The sequence below is a fragment of the Schistocerca cancellata genome, chromosome 1 (genome assembly GCF_023864275.1).
Source record: "Schistocerca cancellata isolate TAMUIC-IGC-003103 chromosome 1, iqSchCanc2.1, whole genome shotgun sequence".
In the NCBI taxonomy this organism is placed as follows: Eukaryota; Metazoa; Arthropoda; class Insecta; order Orthoptera; family Acrididae; genus Schistocerca; species Schistocerca cancellata.
In genome coordinates, this window is record NC_064626.1 from 853,018,987 (window position 1) to 853,036,650 (window position 17,664).

The window sequence follows — 17,664 nt, forward strand, 5'->3', positions numbered from 1 at the left end:
ACTGTATCTTCAGCAGCATTCATTCGTAGTTTAAATGAAATTTTAGCTATTTATCTTCGTGACAATATTACTTCATAGGTTGACGATATTCTTATTGCTAAACGTTCTTGGAGTGAGCACAACAAAATTTTGGATTCATTGTTACGTATCTTTGCAAGAGTTGGCATTACAGTGAACTTAGAAAAATCTGAATTTGGTCGTTCTCAGGTGAAATTTCTCGGTCACATTATTTCTACAGAAGGTATTCTTCCTGATCCAGAGAAATTAGACGCTATTCGTAATTATGCTGTTCCTACCACAAAACGTGATGTTCGTAGTTTCCGTGGTGTCTGTAATTTTCTTAGACGTTTTGTTAGATTGGACAATTTTGCCACACCTCGTTTTTGCGAACTCTCTGGAAAGTTCTTTTTAAACGAAAATCGGTCGACAACTCTGTTTGGTTAGTTTGTATTCCTGATGAGTGGGTCAATAAATTGATTTGGTACACACATTTCAGTTATGCGCACTTTGGTCCCAGAAAATGCTTTCATAAATTACGAGAAAATTGCTACTTCAGTAATATGGAAAAACGTATTCGATCTGTTCTGGCCAAATGCAAATTATGTCAAACGGCTAAGCCGCCAACAGTTTCTCACAGAGCTCCGTTGTTTCCTATCATTCCAGCGAAATTAAAGGACATGGCTGCAGTTGATTTGTTCGGTCCAGTGGTTCGATCTACTAATGGTTTTGCGTACATTTTCGTAGAAGTGGAATTGACATCAAAATATGTGTGTTTTACACCTTTACGCAAAGCAACAGCTCGTTCAGTATCTAACGCTTTCATCAAACATTTTCTTAAAGAAGTTGGTCATGTTGATAAGGTTATATCAGATAATGGATCACAGTTTCATTCTAAAATTTGGCTTCGTACTCCACGGCGTCGTAAGATTAAACCAATTTTCATTTCACTTTTTCACCCTCAATCTAACGCTTCAGAGAGATGGATGAAGGAAATCAATAAATTGTGTCATCTTTATTGTCATCAGAATCACAGAACGTGGGATCAGTATCTTCATATTTTTCGAAACATTCTGAATGAACTCCCTAATGATTCAACTTCTTTACCGCCTATATTGATATTAAAAAACAAAGCACTGACAAATCGCATTTCTGAAATCGTTCCTTTTCCGCCTACGCGGAAACTGCGGCATTCTGAAGTTATCAACCTGGCTCTACGAAATATTACATCTGCGGCTGCTAGAAGAGAGAAATCAGCTAAGCGTTCTGGTCGTTTAAAAATCTTGTCAGTTGGTCAGAAGGTGTTAATTAAGTCTCATCGTTTGTCTCACAAAGGAAAAGGCTTGTGTCGCAAATTTTTTCTGCTTTATAACGGTCCATATAGAATTCGCAAAATTATTCATGATAACACTGTTGAAGTAGAAACTCTTAAATCACGACGCTCTAAGGGAATACATCATATATCAAACGTTAAAATTTTTGTGGAATGACGTACTTTAGAGAAACTGACAGCTACACGTAAACACGCAGAGAATACAAGGGTACCGCGCTGTGTTTTGGCGGCGGCATATACTCAAAGCAACAGTCAAGTCTGCGCGCCACACAAGGCAGTCGTTGACCGCAAACAATTACTTCCTACGTCACGCGCCTACAGCTGATCGAGCGCTCAGTGCGAATGCACTGACAGCCATAAACAAATACACAGTCTTTCTCCGAATAAAATCAGTATAAAGCTATAGTGACTTGATGAATTATGTTATTAACATTCAGTATTTTTCAGGATACGGTTCTATAAAATATTTAAGAACTTCAGGTAAATTCTGTGCGTGTCCGACGTTAAGAGGACTTGCTATCGAGAAAATTTCAGAAAGAATGTAATTTCCAAGAAGAAACTAATAAATTAAAAAGGTAACTATTAATTGAGTTCATTTTTCAGGTAACATATTTCCACTTAGGTACGTACTTTAGACGTAATTTGCTGCTCGCGATTACGTGATTCATACTTTGTGCTAATTTCATGTTCTATGAATTTACTTGTGAAGCGACGTGCTTGCGTACGTTAACTGATTTTGACAATGATTATTAATGAACTGGGTTGTAACTTGTGTATATTATGCATCGCTTGGCTGCACTGCTTTTTCACTGATGTCATATTTTTTAATTATGTGCCTGCTGTGCTTATTTATTTAAATTATAATTGTCACCTGATTAATTGTGCTGATGTGGTTAGGTATGTAAGGTATACTTTGTGATTTATCTGCTTGCGCCTTCATGTTTACTTATTAAGATTACATATGAACATTTATTTGCTTATGCTGATATGATGCTAATGACCTGTTTATTACGTAAGGTATATGTTTACTGCTATGCGTATGGATTGCATATTTATACATTTCTGTTTGTTGTCACAACTACTCTTTAATTTTGTATATAGCAATGCTAATGTACAGTGTACGAACATAGAGTTTAGGTTACACTATGGTATTAGTTACAGATTGTTCGCTTGGCAGAGCCTCGTTGTAAGAATTGTGCTGCATCCACTTGTTGACATTCTGTTCTCTACTGGTATATTTACTCGCTATTGCTTGTTTTGCTTACGCTCAGTGCCTTATAATTTTTAAGATAGGAAAATGAACTGCTATGATCCGACGAACGACATTAGTACAAGAAACTTCATAGAAGTCACATGAGCTGAGGTTTTATGGAAGTTGTATAAATGTATGGTAATAGGAGGGAAGCTAACGACATGACATACCAAAACTAGGTTTAGACCATTGACAGTTACTACACTGCATTTTTCGTGAGCAATTGAAATAGGAAGTGACACTTGACACAAGAAATACTCCACATGTTTGCTTCTGTTTGCCATAATTCTTGAAATGGTGTACACACTGTGAATTATTAGGATCATTCACACTCCGTAATCGTACTTAATTACTGAGAGTTATTCGAACTAAGTCTGTTAGAGGTCATGTATGTATTTCTTTTGTTTATAATTCATAATGAGTAGAAGATTTGGGTCAGATGGATTACACAGAGGTTGTGTGTTGATGAACTGAAGTTTGCACTAGGATTTTGTCTGTACTTGTTCGAGGAGACTGACTAGAGGAAAGAGTTGTTATGGAAGTGAAATGATATTGGCGATAAGGTTTATATATGTCGACGTATTGAAGAGATATTATTGAGGTATTGAGATTGTGTGAAGTTGATGATTATTGAAGTTTTGGTAGACAAGAGGTAAGGTAAATGATATTGATGACAAGTTTTATATGTATCGACGTAAGAGGTATTATTGAAGTATTGAGATTATGTGATGCTAATGATTATTGGAGTTTTGGTGGATAAGAGGTAAAGTAAGTGACGTGCATATTTTTTTTTTGTTGGTCTATATGGAACAAGGAGGATGAAGATGGCAGACTAGAACACTAAAGTAGAAGGAAGATTGTCTAAACACACTTGTTAAATCAATAAGCAGTACATAATTTTTTTTGGAGAGAGGAAGTAATTGCATATCTTGGCTCACTGACAGTTGTTCAGCAACCGTACATTTTTTATTTGGCTTGGCAAACATTGGTCTTGACATGATGACTATGATGTTGACTTAACTATTATTGACTGTTACACATTGCTGCCACTACTACTTGATACACATGATGAACATAAAATTTTGGACAGAATTCCATTTTCACAGTGAACACTATTCAATTACACAGTAGTACTTAATGTGGATGAAAGATGAGTGAGTGTGTTTTGTGTGTTTTCCTTTCCTAATCCTACCCACCTATTTCCTAAATATTATTTTATTTGTTTGTAGTGGCTTGCACTGACACCCATAAATATTATAGGTTTACTGGTATTTGTGTATTTGTAATAGTTAATATGACAATTATCTGATATCATTTGTGTGTTTATTAGAATTTGTATGTTTAGTGTAAGAGCATTGTAAAAGCATTTGTATGTGTATTCAAACTATTGTTCATGCTTGAACTGTCTGATCAGTGATAGTAAATATTATGGACTGTTACTTGTACTTTTTCTACATGATTGGTGCCACTAGGACATGTTTAATTATAAACTCTGATGAACAGTGTGAACAGTGATAGTAAATATTATGGACTGTTACTTGTACTTTTTCTACATGATTGGTGCCAATAGGACAGGTTTACTTTCTGCTTATAAACTCTGATGAACAGTGTGATCAGTGATAGTGAATATTATGGACTGTTACTTGTACTTTTTCTACATGATTGGTGCCAATAGGACATGTTTACTTTCTGCTTATAAACTCTGATGAACAGTGTGATCAATGATAGTAAATATTATGGACTGTTACTTGTACTTTATCTACATGATTGGTGCCAATAGGACATGTTTACTTCCTGCTTATAAACTCTGATGAACAGTGTGATCAGTGATAGTGAATATTATGGACTGCTTTCTGCACCTGCTCAACACTACTTGGTGCACTGATGAACTGCTTCTACTGAGAAATGTGACTTGTTGCTGTGTGTACCTCTTCAACATTGCTGGGTGCCACAGATGGAAATGCTTCTACTGAAATGCTGTCACCTGATGGTGCCTGCACCTACTCAACATTGCTGGGTGCCACTGATGGACTGCTTCTACTGAAATGATGTCACCTGTTGGTGTATGCACCTGTTCCACAATGCTGGGTGCTACTGATGGACTGCTTCTACTGAGATGATGTCACTTGTTGCGGTAGCAGCTGTTGCACAATGCTGGGTGCCAATGATGAACTGCTTCTACTGAAATGATGTCACCTGTTGGAGTATGCACCCATTCCACATTGCTGGCTGCCACTGATGGAACTGCTTCTACTGAAATGATGTCACCTGATGGTGTCGGCACCTACTCAACATTGCTGGGTGCCACTGATGGAACTGCTTCTACTGAAATGATGTCACCTGATGGTGTCTGCACCTACTCAACATTGCTGGGTGCCACTGATGGAACTGCTTCTACTGAAATGATGTAACCTGTTGGAGTCTGCACCTGTTCCACAATGCTGGGTGCCACTGATGGACTGCTTCTACTGAAATGATGTCACCTGATGGTGTCTGCACCTACTCAACATTGCTGGGTGCCACTGATGGAACTGCTTCTACTGAAATGATGTCACCTGTTGGAGTCTGCACCTGTTCCACAATGCTGGGTGCCACTGATGGAACTGCTTCTACTGAAATGATGTCACCTGATGGTGTCTGCACCTACTCAACATTGCTGGGTGCCACTGATGGAACTGCTTCTACTGAAATGATGTCACCTGTTGGAGTCTGCACCTGTTCCACAATGCTGGGTGCCACTGATGGACTGCTTCTACTGAAATGATGTCACCTGATGGTGTCTGCACCTACTCAACATTGCAGGGTGCCACTGATGGACTGCTTCTACTGAAATGATGTCACCTGATGGTGTCTGCACCTACCCAACATTGCTGGGTGCCACTGATGGAACTGCTTCTACTGAAATGATGTCACCTGATGGTGTCTGCACCTACTCAACATTGCTGGGTGCCACTGATGGACTGCTTCTACTGAAATGATGTCACCTGATTGTGTCTGCACCTACTCAACATTGCTGGGTGCCACTGATGAACTGCTTCTGCTGAAATGATGTCACCTGATGGTGTCTGCACCTACTCAACATTGCTGGGTGCCACTGATGAACTGCTTCTGCTGAAATGATGTCACCTGATGGTGTCTGCACCTACTCAACATTGCTGGGTGCCACTGATGAACTGCTTCTGCTGAAATGATGTCACCTGATGGTGTCTGCACCTACTCAACATTGCTGGGTGCCACTGATGAACTGCTTCTGCTGAAATGATGTCACCTAATGGTGTCTGCACCTACTCAACATTGCTGGGTGCCACTGATGAACTGCTTCTGCTGAAACGATGTCACCTGATAATGTCTGCACCTACTCAACATTGCTGGGTGCCACTGATGAACTGCTTCTGGTAAAATGATGTCACCTAATGGTGTTGGCACCTGTTCCTCAATGCTGGGTGCCACTGATGGACTGCTTCTACTGAGATGATGTCACTTGTTGCTGTAGCACCTATTCAACAGTGCTGGGTGCTACTGCTGGAACTGTCAACTACTTGTTGTGAAAGCATTTTATATGAATATTTGTATAAACTGATTTTTGTGTATTACTGTATGTGAAAAGTTATGAGACTCTTACCTGCACATATTCGTCATTGCTGACGCTATCGATTGAATTGTTTAACCACATGATATTTGTGTAAACTATTATGTAAAGTCATATGTATGAAAGAATTTTATTCCTTACTGTATTTTATATATTAGGCTATTGAAAGGTCAGTGCAAAGCCAAAATTTTATCTAGTTATATGATATTTATGCATTAATATTATCTTTTATTTTTGTCTGTATTTTTTTTTTGACGAATTTGGTGGTATTTTCACCACCAATGCTGGCAAAAATACCATCAAATTCTAGCCCGTGGAGGAAGAGCATATGAAAGGTGGCTACACTGAGCCACAGTGCCAGAGATCGCGCCAGAGAGTTTTGTTCCGCCGCCTCCACTGGCAGTGATTATTGAGAAGTAGCGGCAGGCAGTTCTTGTCGAGAAGCGATGGTAGGCGGTTCATGTTCAGATGTAGTGGAGACTGCTTGTCGTGTAGTGGAGAGTTGTTGAGATGTGGTAGTAGTGCGTGTTTGTTCCATGTTTCATGCAGCTGTTTGATGGGAGAGATAGCAAATTTTGTTCTAATGGAGAGATTGTAATGATCAGAGTGCTTTTCGTCAATATATATGACGGTAACAAATTCCCTGTTTTTTTCTTTTTATTATTTGTGTGTCTCAAATAATGCATCATTACAGGTTCAGTCAACAAAGCATCTGGCTTGTGTTCTTGTATTAGAGTGTAATTCTGATTTTCTTGCGCAATTATGGTATTTCTAATTTTTTTTAATTACTTCAATAAATGGTACTTGAAATTTCTTGTCTTATTGGAGAAGAACCGTGCCAGATGTGTATGTTGAGTCACACTCCTACATATAGAACAGTTACACTTGTGCTTTGTTGGCTTCGTAGGTTTTATAGTTGCTGGGGATTTAATTAATTAATTGTGTTAACAGAAAATTTTCTTTCATTGTTTGTTGTTATTCTATGCAGTCAGATTGCGTACAAATACTAGTCAGGGCCAGCCGTTTACGAGACTGCGTAATCGGACATACAGCGACAGAAAATTAAAAAGTATTTGCATTGCATTCATATTTTTTTTTAAATAAGCCCCCATGCACCATATAGGATACACATTTTACGTATGTCAGTTTTCTCACCTTCGCTACTACTACTATCAACTGAAGAATAGGTTAGTAGTGTTAGCGAAGGGGAAAACAACGACAGACGTAAAATTTGTATACTGAAGACTGGCAGGCAAGAAATAGGATACTAGTACTAGCGAATGCGGAAAAAGGCAACACACTTAAAATTTGTATCCTATACTTCAGGATCTATATACGTCAGCTGAAGAATTCGATACTCGTACAAGCGAAGCTGGAAGACGGCAACAAACGTAAAACTTGTATCTGTTCCTATATATGTCAACTGATACAACCTTCATAGTTCATCTGAGGTACAAGATGCCAGTGTTACACATGTCACTATTTCTGCTTTCGCTGGTGGTATTATCCTATTCTTCACTTGACCTACGTAGTACAAGATACGAATCAGTTGAAGAGGAAACCGCAGTTGAAACGACTCACTATTATATAAAGGTATATTTCAGTATGTGTACAGAAATTGTTTAAAATTACCACAATCGACAAAAAGCATACGCAATATCTGTCTCTTAATAGCATTTTTATTTACAATTGTGACCCTTTGCCACAGAAGATAACCGATTCATTATCTAGGGCTCGAAAATAAACAAAGTGACATCTATGACTAAACTATGACGCGACTGGTGAAAGCCGACGAGTTTTATCCCTCTCTTCAGTTGGATAGTATAAAGGGTGGATTCGTTACATCCTGTCCACAGAAATCTATAGTCTGATTACTCATTAATTACCAATATCAAAACGCTTCATACCTGCACATATCACGACCATGTAATGGCGGAAATGAGTAATACATGTCTCACTTTTTCCGGCAGTGTGAAGTTGCGTACGCGGTGATAATATACATTGCCAAGTCCAATTTTATAAAGCGCATCATTTTTACTCTCGGAAAACTGCTGTAGGGGAGGCCAAGATGGATTGGCCAGCCTAACGTTTGGACCAAATTTTTGATATCTCAACGGTGAAAATAATTTTTGTAAAAATTAGGAACCATTTATTCAATCATTTTTGTAATACATTTTGTAAGTGAAGATAACATAAAATAATATATTTCGTCTGCTATATCAATAAACTAAGAAAATGTCGTTAAGTCCGATTCTCACTGTACACAGTGCAAAAGCGGACCCCGCCCCCTTTATCTTTTTTATTTTTCCGATGACACATTTTACGAATAAGCTGAGCTTCATCATCGTCCTCACTATCTATACCAGCACACGAGTAATGAGCCCACTGCTTGCACTTTTGACATACAATCCAGCCCTCAGTTGAAGTGGGATGTAAGTCCTTGCGGCATACATTTGCCACATCTTCGTCGTATTCTGATGTTTCATTTTTTGTAGAGCAAGTATATTTTCTTCTGTCTTCCTCTCCTCTGACTGAAGACCTTTTCTTTTCACTTTCTTCTTCTCTTCTCGAGCCAACAGCCCGATCTTTACTCCATTCGCTTTAGCTTCTTTAGCTTCCAGGAATTTTTTGACCGTTTCTTGTAGCTCATTCTTGAAGGAAGTTGATCTGAGAACAGTGGTTTTACTATATTTCTTGTCTCTCGTTTCGGCCCTGATGTAGCTCTGAGTATTGGTGTAACATTTCCCGGGATAAAAGTAGGGAAGCTTGAACTACTGCGGTTGTTGATGGATGTGTTTGGAGTACCAGGCATCAAAGAAAACTGAGATCTAGGTTCCACCTCAGTAGATTCGAACTGCAGTTAGTTTGACCGAGTTCATAAGATGGGTTTGACTGTCATTAGTGGCTAAACTTGCTGAACGATTGACTAAAGAATTTTAAGTGGCAGTACCTGCTGCCCCAATTGGAAGATCGGTCATCGCAGCTGGTAGAGAGTCACAGTCTGAGAAAATGTCGAAACTCGTTGGCCAAAAACCAGTTCTCTCGAAATCCTTTCATTGCAGTTCTCATTTTCGCAGCATAGACAAAAGCTTGCCCAAACAAGGATGAGATTTGTTGCAAAGTGGCAGCTTTCTCTGTGTGCAATCTCAACTACCTTCTCACTTCATCTTCATAATACAAACTCTAAGGTTTCATAAATACTACATCCAGGGGCTGAAGTTTTAAGCGAGCAGTGTGGTGGAAAGCACAGTAAAAATAACACCATTGCTCCTATCTAGTTCGATCACACCTAAGTTTCTCGTATGAGGGGTATGGCCATCAAGAAGCAGCAGAAGTGGATTTTCTGTCTTTGCATCAGAAAGCGGAGGAATTTGTGGAAGCAGCGTCAGAACATTTCGCTTGTCATACATATATATTCATGCCATCCTCCTGGTGGCATGTCAGATTTGAAATCTTCCTGTTTCCTTTCCTAGGATGGATCAACATCGGAGGCACGAATCTTCCGTCCACTGAGTAACAAATTTCAGCTGTCACTCTATTTCCACGTTCTGTCTTTTATTTGCTATAATTTTTGAATGCTGTTTCGGTACGACAGTTATACCGGTCTCGTCACAGTTGTAAATACTTTATCCAATTCTTTGTAGATAGCTTTAATCAATAAGTCAAAAACTGTGATAGTGCAACTTCGTTGAGTCCTATGGCACGCATCCCGGATGTGGCTTCTGGTTTCGTGTTCTTAAGTCAGGATGGCGAGCCAGAAATCCAAGGAGCCAATCTTCTGCAGGCATTTCCGTTTCGTTATTGAATGGACGCGGACATCCGTTTCGTTCTGCGAGCTGATACGCCAATCTGCTTAGTTCTTTCATAGCTATACCAAAATGTCCTTTTTGCAGACCCTTAAGATATTTCACAATTTCTAACTCTTGCGACTTATACAAAACACATCAATACTTCCCACAGGTTTTGTCAATTGCTGAAAGACGATTGTCCTTTCTCTTTCTTACGTATCGTTTCCAAGTCGTCAATGGCACGACAAATCGTTTCGATGGGTCTTCGTGGATAACCGTTTTATTAATTACCGATTCAACAGGTTGTTCCATTATTTGGTAGACTAATTTTGTTTCTCCGTTTTCCGAACATAATGACGTACGATCTGCAAACAGGAAAGATGAAACATGAGGAAGAATTAGTCAAATGAACTACAAAGTAACCGGGGCGGATGGATTATATCAGCAGACCAAACCGCCCAAAACGCATATCTATTGAGAAAATATTCAGTAATCACCGTAAACAAATTTTCTTGCCAACTGCATTATCTAGGCAAACTAAGTACCTGGCGCGCGACACCGGTTGCAACCTTACAAGAGTGCACTGTAGCACCTCTCGACGAACTGTTACACTATGGTCACCTTGTTCATATGCTACCAAACCGATACTCCATTATTTCCATGACTGTGAAGTATGCCGGTTTAAATTTCGACCTTATGACAGTTTGTTTTCGGTATAGGAAAGAAGTCAGTTCTACAGATGGACAATGGTGTGAGTATCTGACAGCCGTTGGATGTGTCCAACGTTATTGGAAATTTTAAGATGGAGATTGGAGCACAGCATGCCCAGTGGACGTGCACTTGCAGCTCATCACCATCTATCGGATGCTGACGAAGGTAAAAATTATCGACTGAGGGTCATGGAGGCATCGAAGCGACACATCACACATTGTTCCTGTAGTACAATCGCTGCAGTACGAGTGGTGGTGAGAGGGACTCAGGACAAAAGTGTGGCGATAAGACTAGGCACGAGTCCTTCCGGAAAACTACACCCCGAGAAGATCGCATTATTGTTCGAATGGCTTTCGTGAATAGAGGGATGACAACAGCTGAAATTCAGGTAGAGCTTACAATCATAGCGTTACCACGAACCGTCTGAAACAGTTCAGGTTGAGATCTTGACATGTCATGCGACGTTGCCCGCTGACACAGTATGCAAGTGAAAGAGACTTGCGTGGTGTAGAGTCAGGGTCAACTGTGACATTGGCCTTTATTGTATGACGTTCAGTGATAATTATCTCTTCTGTTTATGGTGGTCTGGTCGACACCAACGTGTCCATAAGCGAGCAGGTGAAAGGTCACAGAAAGCAGCGATTTTCGATGCACTTACCTCTCCCACTCGCATAGACGTCAGATGGGGAGCGACTGCATATGACAACAGGACTGATTTGGAAAGTGCTAAAGAGAGCCTGTGTGTGGTAACAGACTAGCCCTATTGTCATACACATCACTGCCAGAGTACCAAATGGCGTACTCTAGCAGGATAGTGAAAGACGACACTCTGGAGTTAACACCACAAACGTGTTGAGAAATATATCTAACCCTGACTGGCTTGCCTGGTACCCTGATTTCTCACCCGTAGAGGATGTCTGCGATAAAGTGAGGAGACGCTTGCTGTCATACTACTCTCCAGCCAGCAGACCTCATGATCTGACACAGTATGTGTTTCAGGCATAGCAAGAAACGACTAACTATGACGTTCGGGGGCTGTTTTCTTCCACGTCAGAACTGATGCAAGAATTTTTTCGTTCCCTCAGCGATCTACATTTACATACTCCGCAAACCACCGGACGGTGAGTGGCGGAGGGTACCATGTACCACGGCTAGACTTTTCCTGTTCTATTCGCAAATAGAGCAAGGGAGAAATGACTGTCTCTATCCCTCAGTACGAACCCTGATTTGTCTTATCCTAACCTCGTAGTCCTTACGCGGGATGCATGTTGGCGACAGCAGATTCGTTCTGTGTCAACTTCAAATGACGGCTTTCTAAATTTTCTCAAATACAACCTGGTGCGGATCCCAAACACTCGAGTAGTACTCAGGAATAGGTCGCAGTAGCGTCTTATATGCTGTCTCCTTTACAGACAAAGCACACTTTCCCAAAATTCTGCCAGTAAACCGAAGTCGGCTACTCGCCTACCGTACCACAATCCTCATATGCCCGTTCCATTTCATATCGCTTTCCATTGTTACCCTGACAGATTTAAACGCTGTGACTGTGTCAAGCAGGACATTACTTATGCTGTATACGAACATTACGGGTTTGTTTTACCTACTCATTCGCATTAACTTACACTTTACTACATTTAAAAATTGCCCCATTCATCGCACAAACTAGAAATTTTGACTAAGTCATCTTACACTGACGCTGATGGCGGGGATCACTTTCTAATGCAGTGAAAGTCTAATCATCCAAAATCTGTTATGTGGCGAATATCTCTACAAAGTTTCATGAATGTCGGACTGATGCTTCCTGGTGTAACACTTTCCAAAATTTTATTTCTGACGCTATCACAGTTATTAGCAGTTCTCACCATCTAAAACAGCCATTCGGAAATCCAGGTGATGCAAAGGAACATCGTGTGTGTGTGTTTTGCGGTTTACGGGCGCTTAACGGGGAGGTTATCAACGCCCTTACAAATATTGAAAGAAACGAATGTAGATAAAAGAGCTACCCTACCTCACTCGCATTGACCCACACAACCGTACACTGTCACGAAATTAGGGATAGCTCATGATCCATCTCAGTCTCAGGACAGCAGTTTGAGCCAGTGTAAATGCAACATCTGAAAACAAATTTTCAATTCCTTCTGATGTGCAGCAAATTTTTTCAACTTGTCGAACACGCAGCTAGCCTTCATTGTACTGCCGAGTGTGCTGTTCATGTTGTCGTGACTGACTTTTTAAAAAGCGATCGTGGACGCGCCTACTTTGGCGAGCAGCGGTCTTGTTTTGCTAGCGAGTCGGGCGTGCAGGAGGGGTGCAGTGCTGGCGGGCTGTGGCCACGGTAATTACGGGCGCTGAATGAGGGCTGCGGAGGGTCGCGCAGTGCCACAGCCGGAGCAGAGTGGCAGTCGCTTTCAGCGCCGCAGAATACGGGGGAAGTCGGCGCAAGTCGCTGCACGCAATTAAAATAACACTTGTCGCCGAGTCGCGCGGGCGGAGAGAACAGCCAGACAAAACAAATCTGAAAGGAACGGACCTGAAACCGTAGGAAAAGTACGCGTTGGGGAAAACGTACTTTTGCAGTTGGAAAAAGGCACGAAACGTATTGCAGAGTGCGTTCCAGGATCTACGGCAAAACAAACACAAAATCCGAGAAACAGATTTTCACGACATAACAAATTAGTGACTCAATTTCGTGTGGGTGTGTGGGGGGAGAGGGTGGAGGGGAGGGGGGGCGTATATTGTCATCGGTAGCGATACCATCAGAAATGGTCACCCTGACATCACGTTCAACCTACTTTCTTACTTTACTACGATTCTACCGAATAATGCTAAGTTCCTAAAGAAAATTATTCTGCAGAAGAAAATACAGAGAAATTGGTAACTAACGACTGTGACAAATTGCGAAACCATTCCTCTCCAGCAAGCTGCGAACAGACTCTAGTGAGTACTACTTTATATCATTCATAAAACATCACAGGCGATGTCTTACTGGAAGTGAAAACAGAAGACAAAAATGGTTAAAATGGCTCTGAGCACTATGGTATTTAACTGCTGAGGTCATCAGTCCCCTAGAACTTAGAACTACTTAAACCTAACTAACCTAAGGACATCACACACATCCATGCCCGAGGCAGGATTCGAACCTGCGACCGTAGCGGTCGCGCGGTTCCAGACTGTGGCGCCTAGAACCGCTCGGCCACTTCGGCCGGTAAACAGAAGACAACCAGTGAAAACGATCATACAGTACTCTATTATCGAATGCAAAACTAAAGAGTCGTAAGCTTCAGTGTCGGAATTACGATACATCTGCACCTCACATGTAGCTGACTTCTGCAATTCTCTTCGAAACACCCTCAGACTATGTCTCTACCGTTCCACTCTGCCACAGCGCGTGGGTAAAACGAACACTTCAATCTTTTGTATGAACTCTCTCTTCTACAACTACGTCTACATCAATGTGATTACTCCGCTATTCACAATAAAGTGCCTGGCAGAATGTTCAATGAACCACCTTCACGCTGTCTCTCTACCGCTCCACTCACGAACGGCGCGCGGGAAAAACGAGCACTTATATTTTTCTGTGCGAGCCCTGATTTCTTTAATTTCATCGTGATGATCATTTCTCCCTGTGTAGGTGTATGCCAACAGAATGTCTTCGCAATCGGAGGAGAAAACTGTTGATTGAAATTTCATGAGAAGATCCTGTCGCAACGAAAAACGCTTTTGTTTTCACGATTGCCACTCCAATTCACGTACCGTATCATGTCTGTGGCACCATTTCCCCTAGTTCGCGATAATACAAAACGATCTGGTATTTTTTTAACTTTTCGATGTCATCCGTCAGTCCCACCTGATGCGGATTGATCCCATACCGCACAGCAATACACAAGAATAGGGCGGACAAGCGTGGTGTAAGCAGTCTCTTTAGAAGACCTGTTGCACCTTCTAAGTGTTCTACTAATAAATCACATTCTTCGGTTTGCTCTACCCACAACATTATCTATGTGATCGTTCCAGTGTAGGTTATTTATAATTATAATCCCTAAGTATTTAGTTGTATTTACAGCCTTCAGATTTGTGTGACTTATCGCTTAATCGAAATTTAGCGGCTTTCGTTTAGTACTCTTCTGAATAACTTCACACTTTTCTTTATTCAGGGTCAATTGTCACTTTTCGCATCTTACAGATATCTTATCTAAATCGTTTCGCAATTCGTTTTGGTCATCTAATGACTTTACAAGACGGTAATTGACAGCATCATCTGCAAACAATCTGAGAGGTTTACTGAGATTGTCCCCTACGTCATTAATATAGATCAGGAACAATAGAGTGCCTGTAACACTTCCATGGGGAACGCCGGATATTACTCCTGTTATACTCGATAACCTTCCGTGTATTACTACGAACTGTGACCTTTCTGACAGGAAATCACGAATCCAGTCGCATAACTCAGACAATATTCCATAGGCACGCTGTTTGGTTCGAAGACGGTGGGGAACGGTGTCGACAGCCTTCTGTAAATCTAAAAATATTGAGTCAATTTGACATCCCCTGTCGATAGCACTCATCACTTCATGTGTGTAAAGACCTAGTTGTGTTTCACAAGAATGATATTTACTGTATCCGTGCTGTGTGTCAATAAATCGTTTTATTCGAGGTACTTCGTAAAGTTCGGACTCAGTATATGTTCCAAAACCCTTCAGCAAATCGACGTTAGTGATATGGGCCCGTAATTCAGCGGATTACTCCTACTTTCGGTTTTGGATATTTCTGTGATTTGAGAAATTTTCCAGTCTTTAGGTACGGACCTTTCTGTGAGCGAGCGGCTGTATATAACTGTTAAATATGGAGCTATAGTATCAGTACCCTTTGAGAGGAATGTGACTGGTATACAATCTGGACCAGAGACCATGCTTTTGATAAGTCATTTAAGTTGTTTTACTACACCGAGGATATCTACTTCTATGTTTCTCATCTTGGCAGTTGTTCTTGATTGGAGTTTAGGAATATTTACTTCGTCTTCTTTGGTGAAGGAGTTTCGGAAAACCGTGTTTAATAACTCTCCTTTAGTGGCAATTATGAAACGTCCCCTTTGAACAATTATACATGACTGTCCTTAAACTGACACACAATATTTTTAGCGCAACGCAATCTGACTTTCAATAATCCCTACAAAATAATGGCCCTGACTAACATTAACCTATACCTTTCACAAAACACTTACCTCACAAAAATCTTCGTTACTCGAACTACTGCAATACAGCGAGCGCCACTACTGCCAGCTAAATAAAAGATTCAAACTACGGAAGCCACTAACTACTGATCGGCATAGTTAGCAAATGAAAGATTTTAATAGAGAACAAACAGTGTATTTATCTTAATAGTGTTGAAAAATCATAATATACATAGCAGTTCATGACATCCAGTCTTACAAATTTCAAAACTCAGCCATTTCTCTCCCCACATCCACCACTGCTGGCGGCTCACCTCCAACTGCCCAACGCTATGCGCTGTTCACATCCAGCTGCCCAACACTACAATGGCAGACAACAATGCAAACTAGCCACAGACTGCACACAGAACAGCCAGTGATTTTCATACAGAGCGCTACGTGGCGTTACCAATAAGAAAACCTAAACAACCTACTTACGTAGCCCCCATGCTCCCCACAAATAATTTTAGAAATTTTTTTGGGCACTGGCCAATACATACACTCCTGGAAATTGAAATAAGAACACCGTGAATTCGTTGTCCCAGGAAGGGGAAACTTTATTGACACATTCCTGGGGTCAGATACATCACATGATCACACTGACAGAACCACAGGCACATAGACACAGGCAACAGAGCATGCACAATGTCGGCACTACTACAGTGTATATCCACCCTTCGCAGCAATGCAGGCTGCTATTCTCCCATGGAGACGATCGTAGAGATGCTGGATGTAGTCCTGTGGAACGGCTTGCCATGCCATTTCCACCTGGCGCCTCAGTTGGACCAGCGTTCGTGCTGGACGTGCAGACCGCGTGAGACGACGCTTCATCCAGTCCCAAACATGCTCAATGGGGGACAGATCCGGAGATCTTGCTGGCCAGGGTAGTTGACTTACACCTTCTAGAGCACGTTGGGTGGCACGGGATACATGCGGACGTGCATTGTCCTGTTGGAACAGCAAGTTTCCTTGCCGGTCTAGGAATGGTAGAACGATGGGTTCGATGACGGTTTAGATGTACCGTGCACTATTCAATGTCCCCTCGACGATCACCAGTGGTGTACGGCCAGTGTAGGAGATCGCTCCCCACACCATGATGCCGGGTGTTGGCCCTGTGTGCCTCGGTCGTATGCAGTCTCGATTGTGGCGCTCACCTGCACGGCGCCAAACACGCATACGACCATCATTGGCACCAAGGCAGAAGCGACTCTCATCGCTGAAGACGACACGTCTCCATTCGTCCCTCCATTCACGCCTGTCGCGACACCACTGGAGGCGGGCTGCACGATGTTGGGGCGTGAGCGGAAGACGGCCTAACGGTGTGCGGGACCGTAGCCCATCTTCATGGAGACGGTTGCGAATGGTCCTCGCCGATACCCCAGAAGCAACAGTGTCCCTAATTTGCTGGGAAGTGGCGGTGCGGTCCCCTACGGCACTGCGTAGGATCCTACGGTCTTGGCGTGCATCCGTGCGTCGCTGCTGTCCGGTCCCAGGTCGACGGGCACGTGCACCTTCCGCCGACCACTGGCGACAACATCGATGTACTGTGGAGACCTCACGCCCCACGTGTTGAGCAATTTGGCGGTACGTCCACCCGGCCTCCCGCATGCCCACTATACGCCCTCGCTCAAAGTCCGTCAACTGCACATACGGTTCACGTCCACGCTGTCGCGGCATGCTACCAGTGTTAAAGACTGCGATGGAGCTCCGTATGCCACGGCAAACTGGCTGACACTGACGGCGGCGGTGCACAAATGCTGCGCAGCTAGCGCCATTCGACGGCCA